Source organism: Gossypium hirsutum, chromosome A08, assembly GCF_007990345.1.
Source record: "Gossypium hirsutum isolate 1008001.06 chromosome A08, Gossypium_hirsutum_v2.1, whole genome shotgun sequence".
NCBI lineage: Eukaryota > Viridiplantae > Streptophyta > Magnoliopsida > Malvales > Malvaceae > Gossypium > Gossypium hirsutum.
In genome coordinates this window covers 3,788,247-3,807,127 of record NC_053431.1, presented here as the reverse complement: position 1 = coordinate 3,807,127, position 18,881 = coordinate 3,788,247, and the positions used below count along the sequence as shown (strand labels likewise).

At 35.8% G+C, this 18,881-nt stretch overlaps 1 non-coding gene across 1 annotated transcript; it reads right to left on the bottom strand.

Annotated features, from left to right (window-relative positions):
• Nucleotides 1–3,572: 3,572 nt before the first annotated feature.
• LOC121205662 (small nucleolar RNA R71) lies at nt 3,573–3,679 on the bottom strand. Its single transcript, XR_005900738.1, has one exon. It is a non-coding gene; the product is annotated as a small nucleolar RNA R71 (small nucleolar RNA).
• Between the last annotated feature and the right edge of the window lie 15,202 nt (nt 3,680–18,881).

Sequence of the window (18,881 nt, the reverse complement as noted above, 5' to 3'; positions counted from 1 at the left end):
TAAATACAGATACAAAACAAATGTGATAATATATAAAATAATAATAATAATAATGCAGTAATATATATCAAACAACAAACACTTAATAACATTATGAAACTTGCATTTAATAAAATATAACAATATATAAAAGATTTAATACGTATTAAAATATAAAATAAAGTGAGTAATTATTTAAAAATATACATATATAATTAAAATACAATATTTAATATTGCATGATAATAATATAGATAATATATATGTAATGAAAAACTTAAATAAATATAATGAAATATAATATGAAATATGTAGTATAATAATAATAATAATGTAACAAATATTTTACATATAAAAATATAATAAATAATATAATAAAAATATATAACATATAATAAAATTTATATATATAATGTTACAAATAATATAAATAGAATAATATATCATTATATACATAACTAATGTTTATTAAAAATATATATAAAGTATTTTAAATAAATTAAATTAAAGGTATAAAAGGATTAATTTAATTAAGGAATTTAGGGTTAATTACAAATAAATAAAGAAAACTGGGCCAAATTGGAACACGGACTAAAACCGAGGGACTCACTGGGCAATTTGCCCTAATCCCAAAACGACACCGTTTCTCCAAATACAATTTTAAAGTCACTATGAGGATTAAATTGAAACAAAATTAGAACATTAGAGCTAAATAAAAAAATAGATAAGATGAAATTATAAAAATTAAAAAGGCGAGAGGACCAATTGGGCAATTAACCCACTTTACGAAAACACGCGCATCCTCCCCGGGTAATCGGGTCAACACGCGGATCCTGAGCCCTGAAACGATGTCGTTTTATGCTTATTGAATTAAACTAAAATGACATTGTTTCATTTGGGCTATACAAGCTAAATTTTAAGTTTAAAAATCACTTATGAAGTCTGTTTTTAAAAAAAGGAAAGAAACTCTCTGACAGAGAGTACGGGAGGGGCTCTCGGAGTGTCACCGGACCTTCGTCCAGGGGTTCGCACGCGCTCACGCACCCACGTGCCACCGTCAACGCCGCCATGTACGGCGGCCAGAATCTGAAACATTTCGACTTCACGAAGACATTTCAACGGTAAACTCTATCCTGATCTATTTTAGTAATGTTTGCATGTTATTTAGAGAAGAGAAAAAATAAAAGCAAAGATATATCACCTTTGTTCTTCGATAAATCGCTATATTTTTATTATATGTATGCTTCGTAAAAGCCTCTGTTCAGATTAGAAAAAAAGGGGGTTTTATAACCCTTTTGCTACATTTTAGGAAATGAAATCATTTGATTTCTTTCCAAATCTATTTCTTTGGTTGTTGTTGGTTCTTTCTTCTTTTGCAGGTGACGACGAGAAATCCGGCAGTGATGAAGGCTTGACGATGGTGGCGAAGGACTGGGCATTGACTGCGCCTTGGCTTGCAGCGTTGATGGAGGGTAACTGTGACGTCGTGAGATGAACAGATGCGTTGATTGCATCGTGATCCGAGGCTGATGTCGGTTGCGATTACGAGGAAGCTTTGCGGCGCAAATCCTAGCTAGGGTTCCTCAGAAGCTGAAAGTAGGTTGGGCCAATTGGGCTAGCTGGTCTATGTTTATTTATTGGGTCAAAAGAGTATTTTGGGCCTGATGTTAGTTTTAGGTATGGGTGTAATGGGGTTAAATGTAAACGGGTTTAGGTATTTGGGCTGTTTATTATAACTGGACTTTAATAAATAAACATTTATTTATTTACTTATTTTTTTCTGGTTTTAAGGCCCGGGCAAATTTGGGCTATTACAAGGTGTTCTTCAGCCATCTTGGGCAGCAATTAAGGATTCATAGAAGCCTTGCTCGGCAAAGACAACGGAGACTAAGAACAGAGCAACAGTCAAGCTGCAGAGAAACACTGGATTTGCTTTCTGTTCCCTTTCTTTTTAATTTCTGTTGTTTTTATGATGAACATATATATGAAAAATATTGTTGTTGAAATGGTTATTTTAATCAATTTAGCTTGAATTTAATTCGTTTTGGGTTGATTATATTTTGCCTACTTGAATTATTAAATTAGTGTTTATGTTGTTATAGGCCTCAGTGAAATGCTTGATTAAGTAAAATCATGCTTAGGTTATCTGGCATTATAATTGTTTAGATAACTGAAGAACTAATTGTTTAAACGGATTGAAATTGCAATTAATGGACTCAGTACTTAATCAGTGCATGTTTAATTCTTCTAAGGTAACTGAAAATTAAATCAGCATTGTATTTGGCGATACATATGCCTTGCATAACTTGCAAGATTGTTGTGATGAAATTGTTTCAAGGTATGGCTACTTTGTTACTTCACATGATCTTTTACATGCTTATTAAGTTGAATTAATCGGTTGAATCGACATAGGAATATGCGAGAGATAATTTAATTCAATAAGTATGTATGTGCGATAGCATGTTTACTTTATTAAATCTGTTTAGTCGGTTGAATTGGCATAGGGATATTTCAAGAGATAAATGGAATTCTTTTAATTAGTAAATATGTTCATAAGTTAGCAAATTACTGGGTTGCCGTGACTTTATTCATAACAGCATAAGCACGAATTTAATATTTCTAAGTTAAACAGGTACAATTAATCCAACACAATTATATCATCTTGATTAAATCTTAATTGAAATCGTGCACTAGAACTCTTTTATTTTATTTAAATTGCTTGCTTAGTTTTAAAATCTTAGTTTATAAATCACTCTTTTCAAACCAAAATTATTTTTACCTCACCAAAGTGTTTTAATTAATTTCATAAATATTGCTTTTTAGAGTCCCTATGGGTACGATAACTCGACATTTACTTGTCACTTTATTACTTGTTACGATTGTGTACACTTGCACATTTCCACCGTTCCAAGTTTTTGGCGTCGTTGCCGGGGACTGTTTTTAAAAAAATATATTATTTGTGAATTTATTTTTACATTTTGGTTCTTTTATTTTCCTGTTCAATTTTACTTACCTAATTAATTCTTCTCTGATTATTTCAGGTGTTTATGAGTATTGATCGAAGTATCGACTTACTCCTAGTGGACCCTGAAATAGAACGAACCTTTCGCCAACGAAGAAGACAAGCGAACCAGAGAAGGACCGAAGAGATGAATTTCGAGAATATCAATCAAGGAAATGGAGCAAACCTTGCTCAAAATCCTATCCTTATTGCTGATGATAGGTATAGAACTTTACGACAATATGCCGTGTCGAATTTTAATGACCTCAATCCAGGTATTAGAAGACCTAAGATCGAGGCACAACAATTCGAGCTGAAGCCAGTCATGTTCCAGATGCTTCAGACAGTGGGCTAGTTCAGTGGAATGCCTACTAAAGATCTTCATCTTCATTTAAGACTGTTTATGGAGATGAGTGACTCTTTCAAGCTAGCCGGAGTACCCGAAGATGCACTATGATTAAAACTATTCCCATACTCGCTGAGGGACAGAGCTCGAGCCTGGTTAAACTCACTACCACCGAACTCGATTTCTACATGGCAAGAGTTAGCAGAGAGATTTCTTGTGAAGTATTTCCCTCCTAGCAAGATTGCTAAGCTGAGAAATGAGATTACTGCTTTCCAAAAAATGGATGATGAGTCCTTGTATGAGGCATGGGAAAGATTCAAAGAGTTATTACGAAATTGCCCTCATCACGGAATTCCACATTGCATCCAACTTGAGACATTTTACAATGGTCTCAACACTCACACAAGGATGGTAGTAGATGCTTCTGCTAACGGTGATATCTTATCTAAGTCTTACAATGAGGCTTATGAAATCATCGAGAGGATCGCCAGTAACAATTACTAGTGGCCAACCAATCGAGCAACGTCAGGAAGACAAGCTGCTGGAATCGATGAAGTGGACGCTCTCACTTCACCTGCATCCCAGGTATCTTCGATATCTTCAATGTTAAAGAATTTTACCACTAATGGGTCTAACAGTTTTGCAGCTCGACCACCTAACCAATATGAGAATATAGCATGTGTCTATTGTGGGGAAGGACATGTGTTTGAAGAATGTCCATCAAACCTAGAATCCATGTACTACATAGGTAATCAGAACTAGAACCGTGGAAGGCAAGGGCTACAATCCAACTTTTACAACCCATCGTGGCGAAATCACCCCAATCTTTCCTAGAGTAACCAAAGGGCTGGAGGCAGTAACAACTACGCCCAACCTAGGCCAACCCAACTGCCTAGTTTCTCACAGCAAGTTCAAAAACTAGTTCAGACTGAATCATCCAATAGCTTATAGAATTTATTGAAGGCATACATGGTGAAGAATGACGCCACTCTAAGGAATTTGGAGAATCAAGTGGGCCAGCTTGCTACTGAACTTAGGAACCGTCCACAAGGTGCTCTACCTAGTGATACAGAAAATCCAAGAAATCCAGGGAAGGAGCATTGTAAAGCACTATAATTGAGGAGAGGAAAAATGGTAGAGCCCAACATCATTAAAGTTGAAAAGGAGCATGCTGAAGCTCAAGATTTGGAAGAAGTTCAACCGAGTGTGGAAGTTCCAGTTCCACTAGAACTAGAACCTGCAAGACCTGAAAAGGTAACCTCAGAACCAGCCAACTCTGATCAGCCAACCAATCCGTTAGCAGCAGAATTGCCGCCAAAGACAAATCAACCAGTACCAACTCCAGTATATAAACCTTCACCACCTTACCCTCAAAGACTCCAAAAGCAAAAACAGGAGGTCCAATTCAAGAAGTTCTTTGATGTACTCAAGCAACTACATATCAACATCCCGTTGGTTGAAGCACTTGAACAAATGCCAAATTACGTAAAATTTATGAAAGATATCCTGTCCAAGAAGCGAAGACTTGGAGAATTTGATACGGTAGCTTTGACAAAGGAATGCAGTGCATATCTTCAAGATAAATTACCCCCTAAGCTGAAGGATCCTGGGTGTTTTACCATACCATACAACATTGGAGAAACTTATTGTGGTAAGGCACTATGTGACTTGGGCGCAAGTATCAACTTGATGCCTATGTCGATATTTAAGAAGTTGGGGATAGGTGAAGTTAGACCTACTATGGTTACACTTCAGCTAACAGATCGATCCTTAGCACATCCAGAAGGAAAAATTGACGATGTATTGGTACGTGTAGAAAAGTTTATATTTCCTGCTGATTTTGTAATTTTAGATTTCGAAGTAGACAAAGAAGTACCAATTATCCTGGGAAGACCATTCTTTGCAACCGGAAGGATACTTATTGATGTACAGAAAGGCGAACTTACTATACGCGTTCAGGAAAATTAGGTAACATTTAACGTTTTCAAGTCAATGCGATTTCCTGGCGCAATAGATGATTGTACTGGAATATCCAACTTAGAGGATTTCATAGTGGAGAAGGAACTCAACTCTGTTGAGGATCCTCTGGAAAGAATTTTGACATCAGACCCTCCAAGTGATGAAGAGAAGGATGAAAATTTAGCTTTGCTAGAAGCTAATCAAAAGGGATTTAATCCACAATCCTGTTTTGAATCTTTGGATTTAGAGGAGAGAGATTACACACAGCCAAAAGCGTCAATCGAGGAGCCACCAAAACTAGAACTCAAGGTATTATCTTCTCATTTAAAATATGTTTATTTAGGTGATGCTTCTACTCTGCCTGTGATTGTTTCAGCAGAGTTAGCTACTGAGCAAGAAGAGAAACTTATCTTAGTTCTAAAACAATTTAAGAAGGTTATCGGATGGACCATAGCCGATATTCGCGGTATTAGTCCATCTGTATGCATGCACAAGATCATCCTAGAAGATGGTGAAAAAGGGATGATCGATGGAAAACGAAGGTTAAACTCCATCATGAAGGACGTAGTGAAAAAAAAGATTATCAAGTGGATAGATGCGGGTATCATTTACCCCATTTCAGACAGTTCATAGGTAAGTCCGGTTCAGTGCATACCAAAGAAAGGAGGTATCACAGTCATAGAGAATGAGAATAACGAGTTGATACCTACTAGAACAGTTACGGGATGAAGAATCTACATTGATTACCGGAAGCTGAACAAGGCAACTAGAAAGGATCACTTCCCTTTGCCGTTCTTAGACCAAATGCTGGATAGACTCGCGGGGCGAGATTACTACTGTTTTCTCGATGGATACTTGGGGTACAACCAGATTACGTTAGCGCCGAAAGATCAACACAAGACCACATTCACTTGCCCGTACGATACATTTGTATTTAGACGCATGCCATTTGGTTTATGTAATGCACCTACTACATTTCAAAGATGTATGATGTCGATTTTCACTGACATGATTGAGAAATTTTTGGAAGTTTTCATGGACGACTTTTTAGTGTTTGAAGATACGTATGATGATTGCTTAGCCAATCTGGCTAAGGTACTTAGGCGATGCGAAGAAACGAACCTAGTACTTAATTGGAAAAAGTGCCATTTTATTGTACGAGAAGGTTTCGTTCTGGGGCATCAGATAACAAGACATGGGATCGAGGTAGACAGAGCAAAAGTAGATGTTATTGAGAAACTCCCACCTTCAACATCTGTAAAGGGTGTTAGGAGCTTTTTGGGCCACGCCGGGTTCTATCGAAGATTTATCAAGGACTTCTCCAAAGTTGTTAAACCTTTATGCAAATTATTGGAGAAGGACACAATATTCAAATTTAATGAGGAATGCTTAAAAGCTTTCAATGACTTGAAGAATCGATTAGTCACGGCACCCATAATTGTCACACCAAACTGGGACTTGCCATTTGAATTAATGTGTGACGCAAGTGACTTCGCAATAGGAGCTATCATGGGACAGCGAAGGAACAAAGTTTTTCATCCCATCTACTATGCAAGCTGAACTCTGACAGGAGCTCAGTTAAACTATACAGTAACAGAAAAAGAGTTACTTGCTATTGTATTTGCTTTCGACAAGTTTCGATCTTATCTTATAGGTACCAAGGTAACTGTCTATACAGACCACTTAGCAATTAAATATTTACTTGCCAAGAAAGACGCTAAGCCGAGGTTGATCCGATGGGTACTTCTACTTCAAGAGTTTGATTTGGAAATTCAAGATCTAAAGGGAGTAGAAAACCAAGTAGCAGATCACTTGTCCAGATTGGAGCCGCAAGAAGGGAATTCTCCACTTGTACTGATTCAAGAAACATTTCCAGATGAACATATACTGAAGTTAAGTCATGTCCATAATACCCCTTGGTTTGCTGATATTGCTAACTTTTTAGCTTGTGGTTTAATGCCGTATGATAAGACATATCAACAAAGGAGAAAGTTTCTTCACTATGTGAAGTACTATTTCTGGGAGGAACCATATCTGTTTAAAAAGTGTGCAGATCAAATGATTAGGAGATGCGTGGCAGAAGAAGAAATACCAAAGATTCTATACCACTGTCACTCAGCCCCAAGTAGGGGTAATTTTGGAGGAACTCGTACTGCAACCAAAGTATTGCAAGCCAGATTCTTTTGGCCAACACTATTCAAGGATGCATATGCATACGTAAAGAGTTGTGATCGATGTCAAAGAGTTGGAAATGTCACCAATATAAATGAGATGCTTCGAACAAACATCATTGAGGTCGAATTATTCGATGTTTGGGGTATTAATTTTCTTGGGCCCTTCCCTTCGTCTTTTGGTCACAAGTATCTACTAGTAGCAATACATTATGTGTTCAAGTGGGTCGAGGTAGAGGCATATCCGCCAAACGATGCTAGGGTTGTGATGAAGTTTGTGCAGAAACACGTGTTCACAAGGCTTGGAACCCCGAGAGCCATCATTAGTGACGAAGGGTCCCACTTTGTGAACAAGTGGTTAAAATGGTTACTAGACAAGCACGGGGTGAAACACAAGGTTGCAACGGCTTACCATCCGCAGACGAATGGACAAGCTAAACTGGAAAATAAAGAAATCAAGGACATATTTGAGAAGGTAGATTGCCTGAACCGACGAGACTGGTCCAAAAGACTAGATGACGCTTTATGGGCCTACAGGACAGCATACAAGACACCTTTAGGGATGTCACCCTATAGACTGGTTTTCGGTAAAGCATGTCATCTACCTTTGGAGTTAGAGCACAAAGCTTACTGGGCTCTTCGACGACTCAACTTAGATCCTAAACTCGCAAAAGAAAGACAGATGTTCCAACTCAACGAGTTAGAAGAATTTCGAATGTTTTCATATGAAAATGCCAAATTACTCAAAGAGAGACTCAAGAAATGGCATGACAAACACATCCGGGTTCGAGAATTTGAAGCAGGTCAGCAAGTATTGTTGTTCAACTCGAGATTGAAGTTCTTTCTAGGTAAGCTAAGATCACGTTGGTCTGGTCCATTTACAATTCACAGAGTCTATCCATACGGAGTTGTTGAAGTCTAAGGTAAGAGAGGTAATTTTCAAGTTAATGCTCAGCGTTTGAAACACTATTGGGGGAATAAAATCAAACGGGATAACGTCTCGTTCATTTTATCAGATATTTAATATTTTTCGTGTTTTGTTTAATAAATAATTTAAGGTCTATTTTTCGGGTTTAGTATGTTTAAATAAATTCTGTCTAGGAGGTTGGAACTTAAGCGGGACCATTTGTGACCCCTCCAATCTTTCCTGGGAATTTATTTTAACATAATTTTCCAAGAAATTTTTCCATAATAAACAAAATAATTTTTTTTAAAATAAAAGGGCCAAATTGATCCAATTTTTAATTTGCAACTCGATTTTTAATTTTCATTAAGTCTAGGGACTTAAATTGAATTCTTTTTAAAGTTTGATTGCTCTTTTTGTAAATAATGAAAATTAGGTGCATTTCTTTGTAAATATTTTTTTACTTTTTTTAACATTATTAATAATTTGATAAACTTTAATATATAACTATATTCAATATAATTTATATATTAATTTTTATCAACTTAGATTAGAATTAGGATTAATTTAATTTCAATTTTTATTTTATGTTTATCTTAATAATTAATAGCAATTGATAATTCTATATGCTTATATTTAATTATTAATTGCTGTTAAATTTGAGTAGGATTAGAATTAAACTCTTATCTTAAATTATTAAATTAGACTAAGAGTTCTATTTTAAGTCCTATTACTTATGCTATAAATACCACCTTATACATCCCATCCATGCATCAACCAAAAACCAAAGCACCTTGTGCCGCAACACCCCTAGCTCCAGTAGCCTAGTCGGCAAACACCCAGCAGCATCACGATGCGCAACCCGATCAACACCCAGCTCCCACTCGTGCACCTACTGCTTCAGTCCAGCAGCTGCCCAGGTCACATTCTGCTGCTCTAGCGCCCCACCTACGCGCCCTTGCTACTGCTGCCCAGACCACGTCCCAGCTCCCGCACAAGCTCCAGGCCTGCTCGACGAAGTGCTGCATACTTCTTGCTGTTCACCCTTGCGTGCTACTGCTTGTTCTCTAGCCTTGTGCGGCACCCTCTTTGCACACCAAGCCTTAAGCCAAAATTCTTCAACCCTCCTCCTTTTAGTTTGCCATCCTTTTCTTGCATTAATTTTCTTTGGGTTCTTATATTTTTCCAAAAAGGTCAATTATGCCTCGCAAGAGAACTCGCGCCTCTGCTCAAATTGATGAAACACAAAGCAAGTTCAATTGTATTGAAGCTAAAGAGAGATACGAAAGTACCTACAAAAATCAACAGATGCATCCTGAGAAAGGTTTCACACCGAAGGAGAGCAACTACAGAGACTTCATGGCACGTATTCGTCAAATTGCTGAAGCTCTCAATTGGGAACTGTTTTGTGAAAAGAGACCTAGTGTGGATGAGGAGCTAGTTCGTGAGTTTTACGCGAATTTAACTTCAAGCGAAATGACAGAAGTCCCTATTCGCGGAATCAAGGTACCTATAAATTCGAATGCTATTAATGAGTTCTTTGAATTGCCTGATTTTGAGAACGACGAGTATTCGTCTTTGATGAGCAATATCAAGCCGAAACTTCTGCAAGAAATTCTCGAGGAGCTTACAGTTGAAGGTTCCAGTTGGACTGTGTCGAAACAAGGAACCCACACATGTCGAAGAGAATACTTAACACCTATTGCAAAGGTATGGTTTTATTTCATCCGTTTCAGCCTTCTGCTTAGCTTACATGGGACTATAATTTCATTAAAGCAAATGGTCTTACTATACTCGATCTTAACGGGTAAGACCATTGATGTGGGAAAGATCATCCTGAAAGAAATTCGAAGCTGTGCCGCTAGACGTTCTGGCCCTGCTTACTTCCCCTTTCCAATAACTATCCTGTGCTTGAAAGCAGAAATTCTTGCTAATGTCAAGAAGACAGGGTACACCCAAGGCACAATTAAGATTGGGACCTCTACCTAGTAGTCGGAGACTCAGTTCTACAACAACAAGTTGAAAAAAGTGAAGAGCCTGAGGAACCTGATGAAGAAGAAGATCCCACGATGCAATCATTTGAAGTCCCTGATAAGGTGGACCCAGTAGAGCCAAAAGATGAATCAGATGCTGGAACTCCAATGTTTAGAGCTCAGTCACCTAGCCCAAACTTTCGAGATGAGTTTTCAAATTTGATGGACTTAATGCAACACATGCAATGGCAGCAACAAGCATACTGGAGATACTCAAAAATAAGTGATGACTCGATTCGAAATGCTTTCCAGAGAATATACAACGACCCATTTATTTTTGTGCCTGAATTTCCAGATTTCATATTCGAGCCATGGATTCCACTCTTGAAATTATTTTCATCCAGAATAAAATTTTTCTTTTAATTATGATTAGGGTATATTTTTGTTCAATAAATTTGAATTTTGTTAAGTATGATAAACTTGAGTATGAATAAAGTTCTATTTTTTTTCAATAAATTATTATGTAGTTTAATGATGACATGAATGTATTTTTAATAAAGCATGCAACTTCATACCATAAAATTTTTATCTCTTTAGGAAAGTTAGGTATGCATGAAAGTTTAAGTCTTTAGAATTGACTTAGTAGTTTCTTGAGGCGAAATCCTAGGAAGCTTGGAACATTTGAAATGATTTAGGCAACTATTGTTTGGACCGTTTGAGCCTTTTAAGCCTACCATGGTAAATTTTATCCTTTGAAACCCTACTTTGAGACTATACGGCCTAATTTTTGGAACCTATACAAATTTAGCCCATCACGTTTCTCTTAATTATCTTTAAATTACCCCAAACACTAGACTCAGTACTATTCAAGAATATCGCTTGAAAATAAGTTTGGGGGAGTTGAAAAGAACTATCAAATGCTCAAAAAAAAGAAAAAAAAATTGTATGCAGAAAGCAAGTGCTCAATAATTAAAAAAAAGCACATATATTTGAAAAAGTGCATGTGAAAGTTGGTGATTGAAGGTTCGATTTACGGTGAGTTTAGGGTTTTTAGCCAAAATTTATTTATCTTTTTACCTACCCCTAAGCCCAGCCACGTTACAACCTTTTTAAAGACCTATTGATTCGAAGTTCCAAAGTTACCTACATTAGTGGAGAGAAATTGCTTTGTTCAACATATGAAGACATAGGTTAAGCTTAATGATTGCGACTTGATCTTGAATAAAGGATTAAAAAATTGAATTGGTAGGAATCAGCATGTCTTTATTAGGAAACATCTAGTCTAATTTTGCTATTGTAATAATTGTTGAGATTAATTTGAATAATATGAACACTTGAGTACCAGAATGATCAAATTTCTTATTCTTTGAGCATAAGTATATCAAATTCATAATTTCGAGAAAACTGTTGTTCTGAAGAAGGTTTTCAAAGTGTTTCCAAGAAATTCTTTTCAAAATTTGTGCATTACTCGAGACGAGCAATGAATTAAGTTTGGGGGTGTGGAAACACAAAAATTTATATACTTTTTCATACGCTTTTTACCTTAAAACCAGGCTATTCCGGTTAAATTCTTGTCAAAATAATTAAATATTATAAAATAATTAAATTATGTTAAAAATATGAACATTATGAATTTTAATTAATTTCAAAGTTAATTTTGATTAAATTTGGTTATTTTTGACACAATTACACAATTGGAGAAAAAGGGCCTAGTGAACACTGCGAGAAGAACAAAACTGAGAGTAATTTGAAGTATCGAGGCCAATTAATTTCCAGCCCAAGACGGCCCAGAAATGTGTATTAATTCATAATTAAATTAATTTTAATTTATTTCCTATTTAATTTAGGTTAAATGAATTAATTTTAATTACTTATAAAGAAAGGGCCTAGTAAACCGCACTGGTTGAACCGAATGGAGTGAGCCGAACCAGCCACTAATTGGGCTGACCAGAACCGTCCATTGGCTGACCCAAATCAGAAAATTAGCTGATAAAATATTCTTCCAAAAAGGCCCTTTAAAAACCTCCAAATTACGTTCAAACCCCACCTTTATTTTAGGCTTTCTAGATTTGCCCCAGCCTATTTTTAGCAAGGTTGAAAGCTTCAACCTTGCCATGTGTGTGGCCGGCCATAGGAGGGCTCTCTTGGCTACTGAATTTGCTATTTTTAGCAGCCCTCTTCAGCTATAAAAGCCACCCTATGCGACCCATTTCAAAGCATCCCTCAACATCCCTCATTCCACAACATTCTCTCATCCTCTCTTCACTTCTCTCAAAGTTTCCTCTCCATTTTTCCATCCCATTTTCCCTTCCTCTTGTGCCAATTTTCTCTCTTGAGAAAGAGGTGTTCTTCAGCCATCTTGGGAAGCAATCAAGGATTCATAGAAGCCTTGCTCGGCAAAGACAACGGAGACTAAGAACGGAGCAACAGTCAAGCTGTAGAGAAACACTGGATTTGCTTTCTGTTCCCTTTCTTTTTAATTTCTGTTGTTTTTATGATGAACATATCTATGAAAAATATTTTTGTTGAAATGGTTATTTTAATCAATTTAGCTTGAATTTAATTCGTGTTGGGTTGACTATATTTTGCCTACTTGAATTATTAAATTAGTGTTTATGCTGTTATAGGCCTCAGTGAAATGCTTGATTAAGTAAAATCATGCTTAGGTTATCTAGCATTATAATTGTTTAGATAAATAAAGAATTAATTGTTTAAACGAATTGAAATTGCAATTAATGGACCCAGTACTTAATCAGTGCATGTTTAATTCTTCTAAGGTAACTGAAAATTAAATCAGCATTGTATTTGGCGATACAAGTGCCTTCATAACTTGCAAGATTGTTGTGATTAAATTGTTTCAAGGTATGGCTACTTTGTTACTTCACATGATCTTTTACATGTTTATTAAGTTGAATTAATCGGTTAAATCGACATAGGAATATGCAAGAGATAATTTAATTCAATAAGTATGTATGTGCGATAGCATGTTTACTTTATTAAACCTGTTTAGTCGGTTGAATTGGCATAGGGATATGTTCAAGAGATAAATGGAATTCTTTCAATTAGTAAATATGTTCATAAGTTAGCAAATTACTGGGTTTCCGTGAATTTATTCGTAATAGCAAAAGCACGAATTTAATATTTCTAAGTTAAACAGGTATAATTAATCCAACACAATTATATCATCTTGATTAAATCTTAATTGAAATCGTGCACTAGAACTTTTTTATTTTATTTAAATTGTTTGCTTAGTTTTAAAATCTTAGTTTATAAATCACTCTTTTGAAACCAAAATTATTTTTACCTCACCAAAGTGTTTTAATTAATTTCATAAATATTGCTTTTTACAGTCCCTGTGGGTACGATAACTCGACATTTACTTGTCACTTTATTACTTGTTACGATTGTGTACACTTGCACATTTCCACCGTTCCAGTAGGGCATTTAAGAGACAACATTAGCATGCATTTGACACATGTCAAGATTCACTAAATGGGAAACTTAGTATATATAGTAGGAAGGGAACATTTCAGATGGTATTTCTTTCATTTTGCTCTACGTTATGATATCGTAGTCAAGTTTCCAGAAACAGAATATTGTGGTCGAGCCACCAGAACATGTGGATATATTGCCAAATACAGAATATTGTGGTCAAGCCACCAAAATTGTAGATATACTACCAAAAGGTGTGGTTTAACCACCATAAATGTGCAGATTATTAAACTATCAAAATCTTCCTCCGTACAATATTATCTCAACCCCATGCATGTGATATAGCATACAGAACAGAAATTTTTAGTAGGCATGTTTAACATGCAATTTAGATATCTTTACGATTTAATACAGTGGCATGCTTAACTTGAGAATCAGAATCAAAATAACGACATGATTAACATGCAAATCAAAATCAGAATAATAGCATGATTAACATGCGAATCAGAATATTAACAAATCAGTGTCATGTTTATATTATATGCATATCCAATAACGCCATATATCACATTACATGAGTATCAAGAAAACATACATCATCACGATTAACAAAAAATTACTTAATCACATACGAAATATCACGGATCTAAAGTTTCAGAATTACTTGGAATCTTCTTTTTTATCGGATTTTATCAATCCATCTGAATACTTAGCGTATTCACCCATTTTTACTTCTCAGAGATTTTATTATACAATTATTTAATACTTTCATATATATATATATATATTTCTATGATTAAAAAATAATATCATATGTTTTTAATAAGGTAGATCCTCAAACCTGATATCGCAATTTCTGATAGAAGCAACTCTGTTTCCAACTTCTAAAGGGAAAGATCGAATCTTGAGTCCTTGAGTTTAAAAAATTCCATATCATATCAAATTAAGGTGATTTTAGTAAATAACTCTCATTTTTGCGATTAAGTAAAATACTTACTCAATCGGCTAACAAACACACTCTTCTAAATAGTAGGGCACGGATCTGGAATTTACGGATTTCACTTTATAGAAGAATAATAAAATGAATTGTTAGAATTATCCTAATCAAAAATAAAAGTAGGAGAGAATATCGTGAACAAAGGATCTTCCATACTTACATAAAATTGAAAGACTAGGGGCTCAAACAACTTCCCATGATAAACCGATTAGAGAGGAGAATTCACAACTAGACAGAAAATAACAATATATATATAAATTGAATTAGAATTAGGATCTAAAATAATCCCTTTTATATACAAAATACAAGAATTTAGTGTTTAGAAAAATCAATTACGAGTAAAGGAGGAGAAAAGAAAAAAATGAAAAATTTTGGCGGTGGTCGAAGGCAGCGGCGGGATGGTGGTGCAATAGCACAATGGCGGCAGTGGTGGTGAGGTGGTGGTTTAGTGGATTTAAGTGGTGGTGGAGTGGAGGATAAATCAAGAGAAAGGGTGATCTAGGTGGTGAAAAAAATGAGGGAAAGGGGAAGGAGCAAGGAGGAGGAAATCAAAATGAAAAAAAAAGTGAGCATGTGTTTACATGCTTTGGTCAGCACTAAAAATTCATTGGAGGGGAGAAAGGCAAGTTTGGGGACAAAGGGAGCAAAAGGTGTATCGTGGAAGGAATAAAGGAGTGAAAAAGGGAAAGAAATCTTTCGTATTTGACAACTAAAGGGACGGAAACAAGGGGGTTTGACCCACTTGAATTTGTCAAAAGTTAAATAAAAAATGTGGGAGTGTAGGGGTTTGAACATGGGATTTTAACCACTAAGCTCCTTGAATTTAATTGAAATAAACTAATGAATATAAATAAATAAAATATGGGGTGTAACACCGATGGTGGTGCAATTGTGATAAGGAGTGAGTACACATTGAACACCATTAGGACCTTTAAGTCCAACCTTGACATCATCTCTAGGGTTGTTGCTTCTATTGACTAAGGCATGGTTACCACAGCCCTTTCCACAAGAAGTGGTTCTGACCATCTTTGATGAAACAGTAAAAAGAGAAAGAGGGAGAGTTACTTTTGAAGTAGTGACGATCTAAAGGCAAAAGAAGAAAACAAAGAGAATTCAACAAAGAAAAGAATTAAGGCTCCGATAATGCAAAAAAGATTTGGGTCTAGGTTAAACACTTAGTGTTTACATAGACGCTGGCGCCCGCAATAAGTTTTAACTTCTTAGGCAACCATTAAAATTCTTTAATCACAGCTCGACATTTGTCAAAGACTACGGGATTTTTAAAAACATAGTAGTGCCTGCAAACCTGGAATCTGCCATTTGAGGTTGTCAGTTTATTAGCACGATAATTGGAATCCCATGGGTATCCGCCATAGTTGAGAAGTTTGTTATGGCTATGTTTGGGCATTTCGCCAAAAATTATGTTACGTCTGATTAAGTAAGTTGGTTACTCACAACTGGTAATGGTGATATCAAGTTGGAAAATTTTCAAGGACGAAATCTTCGTGAATGAGGAGAGAGTTGTCACACCCGAACATCGACGGATTCGAGAAAAAAGGGTAAGTAGGAAAGCATTTTACCTATCTTGATGCACTATGGTAGCATAGTTTGCCACTTTACAAACTTCTAACAAGCTAAAGTTTTGGTGCATAAAGTATCCACCCATTGTAGTATCTGAGGATTTCATCTCGGGGTATTTTTCAATTGAAGAAAGAGTATGACAAATAAATAGTACACATTCGAGTTTGGCTGAGCATGACGTGCCTGCTAAGTATATGAGAAAGTTTCAGGGTGTCTTTAATACCACCCGACATACTAGTTACCACCAGAAGTATGGTACGCTCGATTTGCTCGAACATTGAGCAAGTGGGTCCTGCAATGGGATTGGTTAAGAGTCAACTGAATGGACTTGACTAGTCAAATAATATCTGCATGTAGATTTCCTTTTATATTTTTCTTGGTTTTGGTAGAGCATTTAAAGGACAACTTCAGCATGCATTAGACACTTGTCAAGATCCATTGAAGGAGAAACTGAGTACATATAGTAGGTGATAAACCATAATATATACATATTTTACCCCATGCTTGGCATATTTTTGGAAGGATTATCATAAGATTTAATGAATTTGATGATCCTAATCCTTTAATTTCATGTTTTATACTCAGGAAAGCTTAGGATAGCAAAAAAAGCAAGAAACGAGACAAAAACGGATAAATTAGGCCTAATTCAATATTTCACATGGCCTAGGCACTTCCACACGAGTAATCCACACGCTCGTGTGTGACATACGGGTAGTCGACATGCCCGTGTGTCATGGCCGTGTCAACATTAAACCAAGTCAGAATTGCACATGGCCCGAGCACCTTCACACGGTTGTGGCACACGGTCGTGTCCCTGTTGAGCACAAGTCTAATTCTATTCGGAAAAGGCTAATTTTGGGATATTTTGGGCATTCCAAAGTCTATAAAAACACCCTAGAGGAGGATCAAAAGGGGACGTACAGAGTAGAAGGCAGAAAATACTCAAGGACAGCCATCGAAATCAGCTCGAAAGCAGGATCTACTTCAAGACTGAATATCTCCATTCAATTTCCTTAGAAGTTCTTTGGGTTTCTTTATGTTTTGTTATTTTCCCAATTTTGAGATGTTTTCCATTATTATGAACTAAACTCCCTAAATACCTATGGGAGATGAAACTTAAGACAGATCTTATTACTATTTGCATTATATGATAAAAACTTGTTCTTATTCTTAATTGTGAGTTTAAATCCTTGCTTTAATATTCCAGGATATTAATTTAGGGTTTGATGTGCTTATTTAGTGGATCAAAAGTCCCTGTTTAAGAATAGATCTCCCATAATTAAGCGGAGTTGCATGCAACCCCAGAGATAGGATGACATAAATCTACCGAATTAAAGTCAAATCTAATAAGGGAATCTATAGATCGAGTTAATGCGACAATAGGGGTTTTAATTAGAAAGAGATTTCAGTTAATCAACCTAGAGTCTGTTTTTTTAGTCTCGAGAGAGATGATAACATAAATCAGGGTTTTCTACAGATTAAGTCAAGTGAATAAATCGTCTAATTTAGAAGTAATAAATGAAGTCTAGGTGGATTCTTTCTTGGGTATTGTCTTCTCCATCGGCTTTCCAAAAGTAATTTTCAACTTACATCTCTATCCTATTTTTAAGTCAATTAGATAATTAGTCTTAGTTTAAAAACATCTCTTTAATTCTTAGGCTGGATAATAAAAAGATAGTAATTACTAGTACTTTTAGTCCTTGTAGATATGATATTATCGGTCTCACCATAACTATACTACTGTTCGATAGATGCGCTTACCTTAATTGAGTTTTTAGTTAGTTAAGAGACCATCAAGTTTTTGGCGTCGTTGCCGGGGACTAAAACATTAGGAACGCTTGATTTTTATTACTTTAGCCATTTTTACTTTTATTGCAATATACTTTTTGTTTTTAGTTTAAATTTCTCTTTTCTAAATTTTTCTTTTTAATTGCTTCTGGCAGGTGTATCTAGTTTATGACTAGGAGGAAACCGTCAGGACCTTTTCTTTTTCACAGTGAGATCGAGAGCACAGCTCGTAGAAACTGAAGAGAAATAAGGCGAAATCTACAATACATAGAAGAAGATCAAGAAGAGGATATCCATACTATAACCGAGGAGATGGTTGAAAATTAAAATAATCCGCTACCTCCTGTGGTTGCCACAAATCCAGTGAATCAGGATCCTGCTCCTCGTACTATGTACGACTATGCTAAGCCCAATATAACAGGAACTGAATCGAGTATAGTTAGACCTATTATTGCTACAAATAATTTTGAACTAAAACCTAACACGATTCAAATGATAAAACAGTTTGTTCAATTTGATGGTTTGCAGGACGAGGATCCAAACACTCATTTAGCAAATTTTCTAGAATTCTGCGACACCTCTAAGATCAATAGCGTTTTTGACGATGCCATTCACCTTCGGTTGTTTCCCTTTTCATTAAGGAATAAGGCAAAAAAGTAGTTGAACTCGTTACCACGGGGATCAATCACTACTTGGGACCAAATGACCAAAAAAATTTTACTCAAATATTTTTCACCGGCTAAAACGGCT